The 19,903-nt window shown below is 37.0% G+C and overlaps 2 non-coding genes across 2 annotated transcripts; both read left to right on the forward strand.

Moving 5' to 3' along the window:
* Nucleotides 1–6,399: 6,399 nt before the first annotated feature.
* Smp_tRNA_00300_Gln_TTG.1.1 lies at nucleotides 6,400–6,471 on the forward strand. Its single transcript has one exon. It is a non-coding gene (tRNA).
* Nucleotides 6,472–6,741: 270 nt separating this feature from the next.
* Nucleotides 6,742–6,808, forward strand: Smp_tRNA_00350_Pseudo_TTG.1.1. The gene has a single exon. It is a non-coding gene (tRNA).
* The last annotated feature ends 13,095 nt before the right edge of the window (nucleotides 6,809–19,903 follow it).

Genomic DNA, 19,903 nt, shown 5'->3' on the forward strand with positions numbered 1-19,903 from the left:
TTCAGGTTTTCCATGATGGTCTAGCTTCAATTGACTCATGAGTTCAACTTGAAAATTACCAAAATCTCCACAAAACCCCCTTTTGATAAATTCTATTCATCAAGTGATTATATCATAGAATACAATGAAATGATGAAGAAACTTCTTTGTAACACTGTAGTGAACATAAAAATACAAGTAGGGATAATCGAATATATTTAAGAACAAATTACAAAATATCTCAGTAAAATATGAGAACCATATCGGTCAGTCAGTCACAACGTAGGACTTCGTACGTACGTACACCAGTTCGAGGTGTCATACCACATTAGCACAGAGATACAGTTGTCCATTCAAATCCCATAGTGATAGAAGTAGTAAGAGTATAAGTAGTGGTCGGAAAGATTGGGGTTCGAAGATGTTATTCAATGAGTATAATCCAACGAAATAAATTTGGAAAGATAAAAAGATAGAGACATGAAGAATTCAGAATATTAGAATTTGGTAGAACACAAAGAGTAGATGCACCTTCGCCATCGTAAGCGATTTTGAGCCATGTCATTCAAGATCGCCAACCATCGATTGCTATCATATCGCGAATTTCAACCCGGTAGTGTACACCTACCAACATGGCTCAATCCACTTGTCAGTGACTTTATGGATTTGTGCCGCCCATAGCTTTCTTCCAGCTTACACGAAACATCGCACGTCGGAGCAATCGACGTACGATATAGTAAGTAGTTAATTTGCAAACTATCAATCAATTATCTCAATCTTGACTGTTGTTTCTGCAAATATCAGTCCATCATCTCTGATTGTTATTGTTCATGCATTTTCATACTAACTGTGTTTCGTTTCCGTTCTTTCGTTATCGATCTTCTACTGAAATACATTCAATGCCCGACCATCGTTATATACTACTTATGTGGATATAAGTAACTCACACCCCATTACAAGTGAATAGTTTTAATCATATTGAATATCTTAAGCTTTATTGTCAATTTGAACAATATTTTCAGTGTTCTTTCCAGCTAACATTCATCCTTTTCATATCTGCTTCTATTTCTCGGCGTAATGTGTTCTTTGGTCTTCCTCTTTATCGTTTTCCTCCGCGATTCCAAGTTAGGGATTGCCTAGTAATGCACATTGGTGATTTCCTTAATGTATGTCCGATCCACTTCCAACATCTTTTCCTAATTTCCTCTTCAGTTGGAAGTTGGTTTGTTCTCTCCCATAAAACACTGTTGCTGATAATATCTGGCCAATGGATGTTGAGTATTTTACTTAGACAACTGTCTATAAATACTTGTACCTTCTTGATGATGGTTGTAGTAGTTCTCCATGTTTCAGCTCCGTACAGTAGGACTGTCTTGATGTTCGTATTGAAGATTGTAACTTTGAAGTTAGTTGACAATTGTTTTGAGTTCCATATGGTATTCAATTGTAGAAATGCTGACCTTGCTTGCCAATTTTCACCTTTACATCTGCATCCGATCCTCCTTGTTTATCAACGGTGCTTCTCAGGTACGTGAATGTTTCCATCTCTTCCAGAGTTTCGCCATCAGGTGTGATTGGGTTGGTGTTCTCCGTATTATATTTTAAGATCTTACTTATTCCTTTGTGTACGTTAAGGCCTATTGATGCAGAGGCTACTGCTACACTTGTTATCTTCGTCTGTATTTGTTCATGTGTATGAGAGAGGAGGGCTAGGTCATCTGCGAAGTCCAAATCATCTAATTGATTCTGAGCTGTCCATTGCATTTCGTTCTTCCCCTCAGATGTCGAAGTCCTCATAATCCAGTCAATCACCGGAAGAAAGAGGAAGCGGGAGAGTAGACAGCCTTGTCTGACTCCGGTCCTTACTGGAAATGCATCTGTTAGTTGTCCTCCATTCACGACTCTGCACTGTAGTCCATCGTATGAGTTTTGGATAATGTTGACAATCTTCTGAGGAACTCCATAGTGTCGAAGAAGTTTCCATAATGTTCTCCTGTCCACACTGTCAAACGACTTCTCATAGTCAATGAAGTTGACGTTATGTGATGAGTTCCACTCAACTGATTGTTCAATGATGATCCGTAGTGCCGCAATCTGGTCTGTGTACGATCGATCCTTACGGAATCCAGCCTGTTGATCTTGAAGTTGGGCGTCTACTGCGTCTTTCATTTGGTTCAGCAACACTCTGTTGAAAACTTTTCCTGGTACTGATAACAAGCTGATGCCTCTGTAATTCTCAAATTTCAGTGTTGAATTCATGTAAAAAGTGATCTTTTTGATTATTCCACAAATATTATATCAAATCATTACAATGATTATGTTTGTATTTGGTTATCTTTTTTTAGGTTTTGTTATCTTCATTTGATTTGGAATTTATGTTGAATGTCTTTATAGGTTGACCTCTGACCTAGGGATTGATTGACCTCTAACATGGGGTTTCATAGATTGATTCTGTATTGATGCATCTGTTGACCGTTAACTGATTTGAATATCATGCTTTTAGACATTCTTGGAGATTTCCCAATCTAAAATTTGAAGTCTCTCCAATGATTGTGTGAATGTAATGATATCGGTTGGATGGAACGCAGCAAGACTGACTTCTTTGATTTGCGGTAAGGCATGTAACAGCATGGATGGGAAAAACTTATGCAATATGCTCTGGTCTCAGGTATGACTATTTACTATCATCTTTTGCACTTTCGCTAGCTCTCGACTGAATTATGAATACATTTATTTCTCACGAGAAGCATGGAATACAGTCGACACCATGGAAACATATGGATAATTCGGACTTCGTAGATGATTCATCTCTTCATCCTATACACAGAAACAAATGCGGGTGTTTACAGTCAGTGTAACAGCGATCTTTTCAGTCGTGGACTTCAGCATACATAAAAGAAAGAGAATGATTCCAAAATACAACACAGCCAGCCTCAACCCTTCCATATTTGATGGCTAAACTCTATAAAAGGTGTGAAGCTTTACGTACCTGGACAACATTATTGACAAACAAGTGAGGATTGATGTAGATTTGAAGGTACGCATTCCTAAAGCAAGGATGGCGTATCCACAGCTGTAGCATGTTTGGAACTCAAAACAACTATCAGCCGGTACCGAAGTCTGGATTTCTCACACAAGCGTCTAAATCGTTCTATTGTATGGACCAGAAAGTGATGAAATTATCACAAGCATCATCAAAACAGCTATCTACACAAGATACTCCAGATTCATTAGACAGACACAATCATCGGTAACCTACTATGGCAGACAAAATACTAGATTCTACCTGAAGAGGAAATGAGGAAGAGACGTTGGAGGGAAACACATCATGCGGAAATCATCAAACTGCATCACAAAGCAAGCCCTAACTTCAAGGGAGGAGGAAAAGAGGCAAACCAAAGAACACACTAAATTAGGAATCGAAGGCAGGATTGATTGAAGCCTACTTAGCTAATTTCGTGGATTATTCTCATCATGAATTAATACTAGTTAAAGAGAAAAAGGTCAATAACCAAGTAACTTAATCCTAGACTTGAAGGTACAGGATTCATCTCCTGAAGAGATTATGAGTGAATACTCCTCAGAGATAATTTTATTCTGGGAAAAAATAAACATCCAGAATCGCTTGCTTTTTAATGTTTCTCTTGTAGCCAAAGTTCTTCTATAGATGACATTAGATATACTTTATCTGTCACAATTGATTGATCACTGGGTGATGATCAATGTCATGCGTGTCAAGTCCTTCTTAGTGCTGATAGAATGCTATCGATCAAGTTGCAATGTGGCCACCAGTCTAGGTGGCTCGACACTGCGTGCACTATATATATTGAGGCAAGATGGTGGTTGGAGGTGGTCAACAGGAAACCTTGGACCCGGGTTTCGTGCTACTTGGTACTCGTCATCAGGGTGTACCTGTAATCTTGAGGGAACTGATGATCCCTAACGGATTACAGGTACACCTTGCTAACGAGTGCCAAGTAGCACGAAACCCGGGTCCAAGGTTTCCTGTTGACCACCTCCAACCACTATCTTACCTCAAAACTTTATCTGTAGAAAAAATGATTAACAATTTGCTTCCAATTATGTGGTAATTCATTTAGATCCCTAATTAAATCTGATTTATTGGTTATTTAGTCGACTTTGTTCACTGTAAAATCCTACAGATGTAAGGGTTAATCGCGTACATCTACTGAAGCGCGGTACAATCGATGAATCTCGATATAAGTCTTCGATGAAAACAACAGTCATTATTATTTTGATTTATATATATTATCAGAAGCGGCTTTTGTAGATATTATAGTAATTTCAATGGTTAAGATCATGAATCAATTGAAGCTAGACCACTATGGAAAACCTGGAGCCACTGGACGGTCGTTTCGTCCTAGTATGAGAATCCTATGAAATACATATCCCCGACTATGCACAAGGGACTCGAACCTAGTATCTTCGGTCTCACGCACCAACACTTAAGAATTAGACCTCTGAGCCGACATCCAACAGTGTTAATATCTAACTTCAATCAATTCATGATCGTGCATAACCCTTCATTCATCGTCTAAGTTGTGACCAGTGGAGTCCAATCCGTGTCTAGTGGAGATAGTTATCCACCCTGCTTCAGTGGTCTAGTGGTTAGGCGTTTGGTAACGACATCGAAGGTACTAGTTTGGAGCTCCTTCGATGTGGGATCGTGGATGTACATTGCTGAGATGTCTCATACCAGTATGAAATGACCATTCAATACTTCTAGGTTTTCAATGATAGTCTAACTTAGATGTAACTCATGAATTCAACTATTAAACTATCACACACTTTTAAACTTTGGTTTTTTTTTAATATTTAGAGAGTTCAGAAGGGGTTTTGTGGAGAATTCAGTATTTTCATAGTTGAAATCATGAGTCAATTGAAGCTAGACCACCATGGAAAAACCCCGAAGCACTGGATGGCCGTTTCGTCCTATTATGGGACTCCTCAGTAGTGCGCATCCATGATCCCGCCTCGCGAACGAGATTCGAACCCAGGACCTACCAGTCTCGAGCCAGAGCCCTTAACCGATCGACCACTGAGCCGGCCGGCATCCAACGGTGTTAATGTCTAACTTTTAACCAATCCACGATGTTTGAGCAACCGTTCACCAATTATCTTCAGTGAGTTAATATCTCTACAACAGACTTGGTTGAACTCCACTAGTTACTGCTACCCACTTCAACTCAAGGAAATATCTCTTGAAGTCAGTTACTAGTGAGCCGTCCAGTGCTTCCAGGTTTTCCATGGTAATCTAAATTCAATTGACTCATGATTTCAACTATTTAGAAAGTTCAGAGGGTGTTTTGTGAAGAATTTAGTATTTTCAGGTTCGCGACTGGTGGGTCTTGGGTTCGAATCTCGCGAGTGCGGAATCGTGGATGCGCACTGCCCCTGAGGAGTCCCATAATTGGACGAAACGGCCGTCCAGTGCTTCCAGGTTTTCCATGGTAATCTAACTTCAATTGATTTCAACTATTTAGAAAGTATCATTTATTTAAAAAAATTCTCATTTCATATTACTAGGTCATAATTCAAATTTGTTTGTTTGTTTAAAGCATAAATCTTATCAACTTTTAAGTTTATCATTTAAATTCTGTCTGTTACCCGCATTCAACAGAATCATTCTCCATAGAAAATAGGGAAAAAGAAAAAAATTTTAAAAAAATTTTTTTGGATTTTACTTTTTTTTAAAAAAAAAATAAAACGAGCAAAAGAAAAATTTTAATTTGCGGGTTGGAAATAGTTTCTTACTACTATCACTACTACTACTACTCATTTTATCTCTCTCATTTCATGAATACTAATCATACAAATGAAATACATCACATTCTCCCTTTTCCCACTCCACCCCAACCCCCCCCCCAATTTTCTTCATCGTTCCGTCAAAGTCAAAAAAATGTTTGTTTGTTTGGTTGTTTTTTAATCTGTAAAGAATTTTTCTTTTGTTTCATAAAACAATGAATTGTCGGTAATGTTATGTTTCTTCTATGTATGTATGTATGTGTATAGGGGTTTCTCTATTATACTCAATCATTAAATGACAAGTAGAAAATAATGTAGGTAAAATCCTGTCAAATCAATATTCAATCAAAATGAGAATGAGTAGTAGAAGTGATGATGATGGTGGTGGTGGTGATGGCGGTGGCGGTGGTGGTGGTGATTGTTTTTCATTGTTACTTTTCCTTTCTTTCTTCTTTTTTTTTGTTGAAATAGAGGAAATGTCACCATTTATAGAAATTGAACTATCTTTTTCCTTTTTATACTTAAAAGGTCATCCTATTTGAGAAATGTCAAATTAGAATTTTTTTAAAAGAAAGTGATTTTGAATGATATTTCATTGGGAGCATACGTTAATCTAAATGAGACAATGAATAGTTAACTTTTAGACAATCATGTGTAGTTTACTTAGTATTGTTTGTTTGGATCTTCCCATTGAAGCGAAAGGTACTGGGTTCGAGTCCCAGAGTGAACATCAACTCTAAGATGCAGGTACATCCAGCTGACGAGTCCCAAATAGAACGAAACGGGCGTCAAACTGGATTCCACTGTTAGCCACTATTCATCTTTACTTACCATGCTTTTAAATTTTGGCTATATTGAGGCAATATGCACAGTATGCACATGTTCCGATTAGAGACTGACCAGTTGCAGTCCTAAAATCATCGATGGGAAGATCCAAACAAACAATACTAAGTAAATTTCAACTTCACCCCCATTTCACAAGCAAGTGGCTACCAGGACTCAGTGGCCGAGTGGATAACGCGATGGAGTTTGAAGCGAAAGGTACTGGGTTCGAGTCCCAGAATGAACATCAACTCTGAGATACTGGTACATTCAGCTGACGAGTCCAAAATAGGACGAAACGTGCGTCGAACTGGATTCCACTGCTAGCCACTATCCATCTTTGCTTAATCAGGTGTAGTGTTTATATGGAGAGGAAACATAGAGAACTACGGCAACCGTCATCAAAATGATACAACTATATATAAATGATTGTCTATGAAAGATATTTAATATCCGTTGGCCGGATACTATCAGTAACAGCTTACTATAGGAGAGAACAAATCAACTTCCAGTTGAAGAGGAAATTATGAAAAGACTTTGGAAGTGGATAGGACATACATTACGGAAGTTATCAAATGGCATCATGAGGCAAGGGGTAACTTGGAGTCCTGAAGGGAAACTAATAAAAGGAAGACCAATGAACATACTAGGCCTGGAATCGGAAGCAAATATGAAAAGGATGAACAGCGATCAAACTGCATCACGAAAGATATTCAATATCCGTCGGCCGGACACTATCAGCAACAGTTTACTATGGGAGAGAAGAAATCAACTTCTAGTTGAAGAGGAAATTAGGAAAAGATGTTGGAAGTGATATATAGTAATGAAATCACCAAACTGCATCACGAGGCAAGCCCTAACTTGAAATCGTGAAGAGAAACGGAAAAGAGAAAGACAGAAGAACACATTACGTCGGTAATTGAAAGCAGATATTAAAAGAATGAATAGCAACTTGAAACAACTGGAAAGGATTGTACAGGACAGAGTTGGATGGAGAATGCTGGTTCTTAGCCTATGCTTCTCCATGAAGTGTAACACGAACAAGTAAGTAAGTAAGTAAGTAGGTATAGTGTTTGAAAATGTAGTATTAAGGAGAATAATACATTTAGACTGGTGGACTTCTACAGTTCATATGAATGATTTGTATAGAGTTCCATTCTCTAAGCTATATTGTGTAATTGTGAAGTTTTCATTGTTCTCCTGAATAACATCATCAGTACAAACTTCAGTTATTCATATGTGGACATATTTGAATACTTTACATTTACCTGAAGTTTTGCGTTGATAGGACACACATTGAGGAAAGCACTCAACTGAGTCACAAGATAAGCCCTCACATGGAATCCTGGATGTCAAAGGAGTAGAGAAAGACCAAAGAACACATTACTCCGAGAAATGGAAACAGACATGAGGAAAATGAACAAAACTTGGATAGAACTTGGAAGGAAGGCCCACGACAGAGTGCGTTGGAATATACTGGTCGGCGGCCTATGCTCCATTTAGGGTAACAGGCGTAAGTAGGTATTGTTTGAATAGTTCGTTATGAAACATGAAATGAATATTGATTGTTTATCTAAAAATGAAGTTTTTTTTTGGCTTTCTATTCGGTTATGAGATGATGAAGAAGATTTGTTGCCCAAGTGGATGATTTTGATGGAGTTTTGTTCTAAGAACTGGATAGTTTGGTCGTAGAGAGAAGGGAAGTTTGTATTAATATCATTCAGAATAACGATGAAAGACCCACGACCAAACCATCCAGTTTAGAGAACAAAACTCTATCGAAATGTACTCGGTTATCAATATCAATATGAGTTGATGTAAGCTAAACCAATATTGAAAACCTGGAAGCGTTTGATAGCCGTGTTGTCCTATAATGGGATTCCTCAGCAGTGCACATCCATGATCCAACACGTGAGATTCAAACCCACCACCTTCGGTCTCTCATTTCAACAATTAACCTCTAGATTACTGAGCCGATATCCAATGGTGTTAATGTTTAACTTCAACTAATCCACGATAATGCACGACCTCTGGATTTTAGCTCAGTGGTCTTGAGGTTAAGCGTTTGCTCACGAAACCGAAAGTTCTGGGTTTGAATTATTTGGTTGTGCACTGTTGAAGAATCCAATACTAGTACAAAACGGTCGTCCAAAACTTCCAGATTTTCAATAGTAGTCTAGCTTAGATCGATTCATGATGCCAATCGAAACCCAGCAATCTCCACAACTCTATACTGATGACTTTGAATAATATAATTATCTAGGCTTATTCAGATGTCAATCGATTAACAATATATATCCCGAATTAATATCTAACTCATTCTTTATAAACTCCGCCTGTAGCTCTTCTAGAGTTACTACCGGTCCCAAGACCGGGTAAAGGAGGAGGTTTGGGCATGGGGTTAGCGACTACATCCCGTAGAAAAGCTAACTCGCTAAAAAAAACGCTAACCAGAAAAAAATGATTCATTCTTTACAACTGATATACTCTACTTACACACACACAAACATAACTAAGTAATTTAACATGTTGTTATCAACCTTCTATTTTACAATGTCGGAACAAGTTAAATGAACAAAAAAAACAGATCAGTATTTAGATCAGTTTCTACGATCTACAGGTGTTTATCAAAAAAGAATGAAAATTTTTCTACACTTAAATGAACATATGTTAAATGTATATAGATATAAGTGTGTGTGTGAGTGTGTGTGTGTGAGAGAGAGTGTGTGTGTGTGTGTAAACAAAGCAACTATATAACTTCAGGCTGTTTACAATTTAAACAAAAAAGATAATCTTATGATATGTATATTTCAATGATAAATACAAATACATCTGGTGAAAGGGTTTATTTATTTTGTATAAAACAGGTACAATTAAGATAAATGTAAATGACCTAGTTACATTGACAAGGGGGTTGATTATAAATAATATAATTCAATAGTTATAGTATAATATAAAGGATTTGAGAAGAATGTAAACTCATCAAATGATTTGAACTAGATCATCTTTGGAAAACTGAAAGTACTGGATAGTTGTTTCGACTTAGTATAAGACTCCCTCAACAGTACTCATCTACGATTCAGTACATGGAAATCCAACCTAGGATATTCGGTCTCGTGCGCAAATGCTTAATCCTTAGACTTAAATAATTTTCGACTGTAAATTAGGTTTGCATTCGATACCTATTTACTTACTTACGCCTGTTACACATCGTGGAGGAGCATAGACAAACCACCAGTATTCTCCATCCAACTATGTCCTGGACAATTCTTTCCAGTTCTTTCCAGTTGTTATTCGTCCTTTTCATATCTGCTTCTATTTCTCGGAGTAATGTGTTCTTTGGCCTTCCTCTTTTCCGCTTCCCTTCCGGATTTCGAATTAAGGATTGCCTTGTAATGCACATTAGTGATTTTCTTAATGTATGTCCTATCCACTTGTCTTAGCAATGCATCACGAATTGACGTTAATTAGAAAACTACTGGAAACCAAGATGCACTGGTCAGCTTTCCTGGATTAGTATAGAACTCTTCACCAATGAGCATTTACGATATCGATATTAATCAAATTGAAGACATTGAAGCCTCATAGTGAATGCCAAACCTCCTGGTCATTCAGCTGATATTCAATGGATTATCATGTTTATGTTCAACCTTTTCGCAACGCTGCTAAGCCATTATCTACTACTTACATACATACATACATACATACTTACTTACTTACTTACTTACTTACTTGCTTACTTACTTACTTACTTACTTACTTACGCCTGTTACTCACAATGGAGTATAGGCCGCCGATCAGCATTCTCCAACCCATTCTGTCCTGGGCCTTCTTTTCTAGTTCTATCCAGTTTTTGTTCATTCTTCTCATGTCTGTCTCCATTTCTCGGCGTAATGTGTTCTTTGGAATGCGCACTGTCAAAGAGTCCAGTACTAGGACGAAATGGCCGTCCAGTGCTTTCAACTTTTCGATGGTGGTCTAACATCAATCGATTCATGATCTCAATCAAAAACTTAACAATCTCCATAGCCTATAATGATATATGTATATACCGAAACAGATTAGAGGCCATTTGGAGATGAAATTTTAAAAAAAAACTAACCGAATAGTTAAGTTATTAAGACAATTAAACAAACCAACATCCTCTTTTCTTCGAACAAATTAATAACAACATTCCTAAATCGTTTAACTGGTTAAGTAAATATTGATTAGGAGATCCATTCGATTACATCTAGACCACCATGAAAACCAGGAATAACTGGACGCTTGTTTCGTCCTAGTATGGGACTCTTCAGTAGTCACTAGTGGAGATCAATCGTGTCTGTTTTGAGACAGTAACTCACTAAAGACAATGGTGGACGGTTGCACAATGTCGTGAATTGGTCGAAGTTAGACATTAACACCGTTAGACGTCATCTCAGTGATCTAGAAGTGAGGCGTTGACACACGAGACCGAAGGTGGGTTCTAATCCAGCGAATGGGGTCGCAGATGTACAGTGCTGAGGAGTCACGAAACGGTTATCCAGTGCTTCCACGTTTCCCATAGTAGTCTAGCTTTAATCAACTCATAAACTGAACTAATAAATGAATAACAACTAATGATAAATGTATAGTAACAAGAATTGACAAAAATTCGAAAGCTGAAGTATTGGTTAACAATGAAATGATCTAAATTTAGAGTACTAATTGGGAGAATGCTAGTGAGCGGCCTATGCTCCTCGACGATGGGTTACAGGCGTAAGTAAGTAAGTTAGTAATTGGGAATCCCGAAAACACTGGATTTGTAAGCATTAGTTGACAGAATTATATAGCAGTTGAGTTTGTAAAGATGCTTACCATTGAGTTGTGATCTGAAACTAAGATAAAACTACTGTCTGGTCATTTTTAGATGTTAATGATTACCATCTGGTAAAAATCATATGATGATTAGATATCTAGCCTGATCAAGCTTTTAAGCAACCCATTTGTCCAACTGTCCAAATATCATAATAAATTATACCGTTTTTACGGTTTGTGCATGTTGATTGCACGATATACTTACTTACTTACTTGCTTACTTACTTACGCCTGTTACTCACAATGGAGTATAGGCCTCTGATCAGCATTCTCCAACCCATTCTGTCCTGGGCATTCTTTTCTAGTTCTATCCAACTTTTGTTCATTCTTCTGATATGCTTACGTGATAATTTGAGAGCTTATGATGAAGTTAATGACTACCAAGATTAGGATGGCAATACTACCAAAGAGGTTGGTATAGTTTTAAATTAATTTATTCCTTTAAAATCCTGTCAAAAAGAAAATCCTTTTTTAAATTAAAAACCAACCATTGATGAACATGATTTAATTTCCGTTTTTTATAAATCATGAATGAGTTGTATAGCTTTGTTTCCTGTTTCTTGGAAACATAACTTACATTAGAATCTGTTCATTGTTTATTGTGAAGATAAATTAAAGTGTTATACATGTTCATCATCATCATCAGCAGCAGCAGCAGCATCAGCGGCATCTTCACCAACATCATCATCGGTATAATCAGTATCATCAACATCATCCAAATCATGATTATCGTAATCACCACCATTGGTATCATCACCATCATCCAAATCATCATCATCATCATCCAAATCATCATCATCATCATCCAAATCATCAGCATCATCATCCAAATCATCATCCAATCATCATCATCATCATCTACATCATCATCCCAATCATGATCATGACTATCATCATCGGCATAATCAGCACCATCGGCATCTTCATCATCACCGTCATCGTCAACATCATCAGCATCATCGGCATCATAGGCATCATCATTATTAGCGGCAACATTCATAATGAGAACAGCAATATTAAAACTTTAATATTTTCATGTCAATGATACAAAATTAGGTCATTAGGTCAATGAATAAAGAAAATTAACTGATTTGTAACGGTATTAAATGAAGCATAAAGTTTAGAACTTGTTCTATATTCCTTCCTTATAGAATAACTTGTCATACTTGTCCATATCTGTTAAATATAATAAATATTTAGATTTTGATAATAATTTATGGGTAACTTCACTTAGTATTGTTTTGTTTGAATCTTCCCATTGATGCTTTTAGGACTGAAATTGATCAGTCTCTCTCTTATTGGCATATGTGCATACTGTGAGTATTGCCTCGATATAGCCTTTATTCACAAGCATGGTAAGCAGAGATGGATAGTGGCTAAGAGTGGAATCCAGTTTGATGCGCGTTTCGTCCTATTTGGGATTCGGCAGCTGGATGTACCTGCATCTGAGAGTTGATGTTCACTCCGGGAGGAACTCGAACCCAGTACCTTTCGCTTCTAAAGCAATCGCGTTATCCACTATTTATGGGTAACGTTTCTATTCGGGTTTAGTATTCCCCCCCTTCTTAATATTAAAGATTGTACTCATTTACTGACTTTTGCAATATATATTCATCCTGAAATGGAATCTCTGTATATTCCTAGTTAGTTACAAATTGTAAAGAAAATTCTATAGTAATTTTCCATGGAATATACGACACTTGTTTCGTCCTATTTAGTACTCATCAACTGAATCTACTTCTACATCCAATTGTGGATGTTTACATTGGAATTTAAAGTGAATGCTCTTGTTTTTATTTGTATTTAAATGTCAACAATACAGCCTTAGCAGCAGTAGGACTCAATATAAACAGAGGGAAAAGCAAGACTCTCCGATAAAATACAACATGCACCAATCAAATTACACTTGACGGAGGAGCTTTGGAGAATGTGGAAACCTTTACATATCTGGGCAGCATCATTGATGAACACGATGGATCAGATGCAGATGTGAGGGCGAGGATAGGAAAAGCAAGAGCAGCATGTTTACAATCGAAAAATATCTGGAACTCAAAACAATTGTCAACCAACACCAAGATCACAACTTTCAATACAAATGTCAAGACAGTTCTACTGTATGGGGCGGAGACATGGAGAACTACGAAAGCCATCATCCAGAAGATACAAGTGTTTATTAACAGTTGTCTAAGCAAGATACTTCGGATCCGTTGGCCAGACACTATCAGCAACAACCTACTGTGGGAGACAACAAACCAGATTCCATCAGACGGAAGAAGAAACTAGGAAGAAGTTCTGGAAGTGGATAGGACACACATTGAGGAAATCACCCAATTGCGTCACAAAACAAGACCTCACATGGAATCCTGAAGGTCGAAGGAGAAGAGGAATACCAAAGAACACATTACGCCGAGAAATACAGACAGATATGAGAAGAATGAACAAAAACTGGATAGAACTAGAAAAGAAAGCCTAGGACAGAGTGGGTTGGAGAATGCTGGTCGTCGGCCTATACTCCATTGTGAGTAACAGGCGTAAGTAAGTAAGTAACAAGTCTTAAATAGAACGAAGCTTATGTTATGAATTCCACTTTTGGTCATCAAATACCTCGAATGAAAGTTTATACCATAAAGTTACATGTTTTTTTTTAAATTTTAACTATGATTCTATGCTTTTCTAATTAATTCCTGTAAAATGAATTGTACTGGCTTTCGGATATATTCATTTCTTGAATCTAACTATCCACCTATCTATGGATCTATCTATCTATCCATCTTTCTCCCTATCTATCTATCCATCTATCTATCCATCTATCTATCCGCCTAACTATCCACTTATCTATCCGCCTATCTATCCACTTATCTACCCACCTATCTATCTATCCATCTATCTATCTATCCGCCTACCTATCTATCTATCTATCTACCTATCTATCTATCCCCCTATCTATCCACACATCTACCTATCTGTCTGGTTAGTTGTATCCTGAATAGATTCTTCCTTTTCTCATTATTAATTAGAAATGATAAGAATTAAAGAAGAATAGAATAAATCAATCTTAGAAAGAATATCCAAGAAAATAACTGATTAATTAATTACTTTTAAATGAATGAAAAACTATTTAGTTAAAAATGAAATTGTAGAAGATTTCATGGATGTTCAATGATTACTATTATGATGATGATGAACCCAAAATCAATTGCATGACTATAACAGATAGGGAAGAATTTGAAAACTACACACGCACACATTAGGATTGAGGTCGCTAACCTCACGCCCAATCCTCCTCCTTTACCCGAGCTTGGGATCGGCAGTAATTCTAGAAGAGTTACAGGCGGAGTTATGAAATTATTTAGTTAATGTATGTTTTATACTTGAAATTTTAGTCAATTTGTGGTATAAATTCACTTAGTATTGTTTGTTTGAATCTTCCCATCGATGTGTTAGGACTGCAACTGGTCAGTCTCTTATTGGCATATGTGCATACTGTGAGTATTGCCTCGATATAGCCTAAATTCACAAGCATGGTAAACAAAGATGGATAGTGGCTAAGAGTGGAATCCAGTTTGACGCGCGTTTCGTCCTATTTAGGACTCGTCAGCTGGATGTACTTGCATCACAGAGTTGATGTTCACTCTGGGACTCAAACCCAGTACCTTTCGCTTCAAACTCCATCGCGTTATCCACTTAGCTACTGAGTCCTGATAGCCACTTGCTTATACAATGTGGTGAAGTTTAAATTCACTTACTATTGTTTGTTTGAATCTTCCAATTGATGTTTACAACTGCAACTGGTCAGTCTCTTATTGACCATCTGTCAATATTATTGGTGAAGTAAGCTTTAAGAGTATATACATTAAAAGTAGATCACTTCCTTGCTTGTGTAATGGAGTGAAGTTTAAATCCATTTAGTATTGTTTGTTTGAATCTTCCCATCGATGTGTTAGGACTGCAACTGGTCAGTCTCTAATTGGCATATGTGCATACTATGCGTATCGTCTCGATATAGCTTGAGGAGTCCCAAATAGGACGAAATGCGCGTCAAACTGGATTCCACTGCTAGCCACTATCCATCTTTGCTTACTAATTTATGTTATATCCTATGTAACAGAATCAAACTAGAATAAGATATCTATAATCTATAATAAGTCATTAGTTAATTTGATTCTATTATGAAAATTAATCTAACGAAATTGATTTGGATACTAGTGGCTTTATCATTTATAAGAAGAGTTCAAAATATTATACAATTAATATCAGAAGGGATTCTTGTGGATATTAGAGTGATTTTCAATAGTTGAGATCATGAGTCAATTGAATCTAGATCACCATGGAAAACCTGGAAGCATTGGATGGCCGTTTCGTCCTATTGTGGTACTCCTTAGTGGCAGTGCGCATCTTCGACCCCACGTCACGAGATTCGAATCCAGGACCTATCAGTCTCGCGTGCGAACTCTTAACCTCTAGACCACTGAGGTGGGTGGCATCCAACGGTGTTAATGTTTAAATTCAACCAACCCACGAAATTGAGCCACACATCCACCATTGTCTTCAATGAGTTACTATCTCACAACAGACCTGCTTGAACTCCACTGGTCACTGCTTCTTACTAGAACTCCAGGAAATAGCTCTCGAATCTCGCGAAGCGGGATCGTGGATGCGCACTGCTGAGGAATCCCAAAAGTGGACGAAACTGCCGTTCAGTGCTTCCAGGTTTTCGATTTTGTTTTAGCTCTAATTGTTTTATGAATTCAACTATTAAAGTCTGGTCCTTCACAAGATTTGTGTTTTCTATATCTAGTATATCAGACTGCTCTACAGTACATATCTTTATTGTAGACGACTATAGTTAACTCCAGTTACTTAAAATAAAGAATCTTAATAAATGTTACCGTCCAACATATAGTGTAGTGGAAGTGAACACACAAGTGAAGACAATCGAATGTATTTTAAAAAAAAATACAGAATATCCTGGCAAAATATGAGGTCCATACAATATATACTTCATCTGCTAAATGTTAATCATCTCAGACTCCATTGTTCTTTCATTTCCACACCAATCATTCTCTGTTCTCGTTCTCTTCTCTTCGATCTTCTTAACCTTCTACAGCCAGACATTTCAATTTCGGTTGACGATAGATACTAATTATATCTGTCTACATTAGTAGCACACATACACACACAATAATACTTACTTACACCTGTTACCCCTCGTCGAGGAGCATACGCCGCTCACCAGTATTCCCCATTCAACTCTGTCCTGAACAATCCTTTCCATTTCTTTCCAGTTAACATTCATCCTTTTCATATCTGATTACAATTCCCGACACAGTCTGTTCTTTTCCGCTTCCCTTCGCGATTCCAAGTTAGGGCTTGTCTCATAATGCAGTTTGGTGAATACCTTAATCTATGTCCAATTCACTTCCAACGTCTTTTCCTAATTTCCTCTTCAGCTCGAAGGTGGTTTGTCTTCTCCCATAAATTGCTGTTGCTGATGGTATCCAGCTAATAAATGTTGAGTATTTTGCGTAGATAACTGTTTATAAATACTTGTACCTTCCTGATAATGGTTGTAGTAGTTCTCCACGTTTCAGCTACGTACAGTAGAACAGACTGTATTGACGTTCATATTGAAGATTCTCACTTTGAAGTTAGTTGACAGTTGTTTTGAGTTCTATATGTTCTTCAATTGTAGAAATGCTATCCTTACTTCGCCAATCCTCGCCTTTACATCTGCATTCGATCGTCTTTTTTTATTAATGATGATTTCCAGGTACGTGAATGTTTCCACCTCTTCCAGAGTTTCGCCATCAAGTATGATTAGGTTGTTTGGTGTTCTCCATATTATATTTTAAGATCTTACTTATTCCTTTGTGTATGTTGAGGCCTATTGATTCAGAGGCTACTGCTACATTTGTTATCTTCGTCTGTATTTGTTCGTTTGTATGAGATAGGAGGGAGACACACATTAATAGTTACTCATTAAATCTACAAAAGAATGACCATATACATCATCTTGTACATTATCTTTATGTACCATTATAAATACATGTATACACATGTATATTCATTAATTTTAATGAGACTATATATATATGATTATATATTTATCTATCATAAGTAATATGACATTTAACACTTTTTACTTTTTTTTGGGGGGGGAAGGGGGAAGGGGGGAATAGTAACTATTATAAACCATCTTTCATAGATACAAAAGGGTTTCTTCTTTAAGAACTGTCAATTAACAATAGTTACATATATATATGTATATTGAATAAGAAAGATAACAGGGATTTGTTTAATGTATATATACATTTTGTGACTATAACATGTGTTATACTACTTAAATCATTATTATGCTTATCAGTAATATACATTTCTCTTATCTTTTTTTTGTATTTTTTGCCTTCTATGTTAAAGAATTACCACAATTCAATTTGAATATAAATGATGTTAATCATTATGATAGTGTTGATGATTGACATGTAAGGAGATGTATTTCAGTAGACAAGTATTAGTAGTATATATAGATGGATATATAATTGGGTGACCAATTAACAAAATGATTTGTTATTTAATCAAATGGCATTTTAATCTCCTTGCCTCTTTTTTTTTGTTTTTCTCATTTTCAGAATAAATCACAATAATAATGAAAAAAAATTAACGGTTGAATAATGATACCATGATAATATACAAACTGTATTATTATTTACATTTAGTGTTCTTATATATAAATGCCCCCAAATGCCCTGGTACGGTAGAGAGTGGGGAGAGTCCGCGCTCCCTCTCCAAATGCTCTCACATGGCCACGCGTATATAGACTCTACCAGGAAAGTCCTACTCATTGCCTTCTCGTGACATTAGTGTTGTTTACGAAATTGAGAGGATGAAAAGCGAATGTCGGGCGCTTTAACCGGGTTGATGGACACGGAAAGTCCACCTAGTGGAGTTGGAAAACCCTGATTCCAAACCAATGATGTACATGAGCCCCAGTATCCTGAAGGAATGAATGGCATATGAACCAATCGTTGGTCACTGGCTACCATGGGACTACATCTCCTCACGATGCTCCACTGCCTTGTGGACTAGGCCTTCAGGTCAAAGGCTCCAGGTGTGGCCCCCTAAGAAAACCACCTGCTTCAGTCTGGGCACCTGGGCAGTATCACAGCCCTCACACAAATCAAATGAGATTTGTGTGGCTCATATTTATCTGGTGCTTCCTTGTACCAATATTTATGTGTTTAAATAAACAAAATAAATAACTTATATACAAATGATATTTCTTACTTAGTTACGCTTGTTAACCCTTATGAAGGAGCATAGGCCACCCACCAACACTCTCTATCTAATTTTTTATATAAATTTGAAATCATAAGTCAATTGAAGCTAGACCACCATGGAAAACCTGGAAGCACTGCTTTAGGGTCGTTTCGTCCTATTGTGGGACTCCTTAGTGGCAGTGTGCATCCACTCTCAATCTAACCCTGTCCTATGCAATCTTTTCCAGTTGTTATTCATCTTTTTCATATCTACTTCCTTTTTCTTGATGTAGTGTATTCTTTGGTTTTCTTCTTCCCGGTAATAGACACATCAACTAAATAAAGATAAATTCACTCTATTGAATAAGGATTATGTTATCAAAAGTGAACATTATGTATGTTTATCAGAAGGGAGTTTCGTTGGGATTTTTAGTAATTTTATATAGTTGAGGTTAGACATTAACGCCGTTGGATACCGGATCACTGGCCTAGAGGTTAAGTGCTTTGGCGCGAGGCTGGTAGATCCTGAGTCCAATTCTCACGAGGCGGGATCGTGGACGCCACTAAGGAGTCCTACAATAGGACGAAATGACCATCCATTGCTTTCAGGTTTTCCATGGTGGTCTAGCTTGAATTGACTCATGATTTAAACTATATATATATAAAAGATTCGATAGAGAGTGTTGGTGGGTGGCCTATGCTCCTCCATAAGGGTTAACAAGTATAACTAAGCAGGTAAGTAATAACTTTTGTATATAATAACACTAAATGTATGATAATACAGTTTGTATATATCATGGTAGAACTACTAAATCCATCATCAAGAAGGTACAAGTATTTATAAACAGTTGTTTACCTAAAATGCTCAACATTCACTGGTCGGATACTATCAGCAACAGCGTTTTATGAGAGAGAACAAACCAGCTTGTAGTTGAAGAGGAAATTAGGAAAAGCCATTGGAAGTGGATAGGACATAGATTAAGGAAATCATCAAACTACATCACGAGGCAATCCCTAAATAGGAATCCGGAAGGGAAGTGGAAAAGAAGAGGGCCAAAGAACACATTACTCCAGGAAATAGAATCAGATATGAAAAGGATGAATGTTAACTGGAAAGAAATGGAAAGGATTGTCCAGGACAGCGTTGGATGGAGAATACTGGTGAGCGGCCAATGCTCCTCCACGAGGGGTAACAGGCGTAAGTAAGTAAGTAAGTAACGTTTTTTTTAAAAAAGTGAAGATTTAAA

The sequence above is a fragment of the Schistosoma mansoni genome, chromosome W (assembly GCF_000237925.1).
Source record: "Schistosoma mansoni strain Puerto Rico chromosome W, complete genome".
NCBI lineage: Eukaryota > Metazoa > Platyhelminthes > Trematoda > Strigeidida > Schistosomatidae > Schistosoma > Schistosoma mansoni.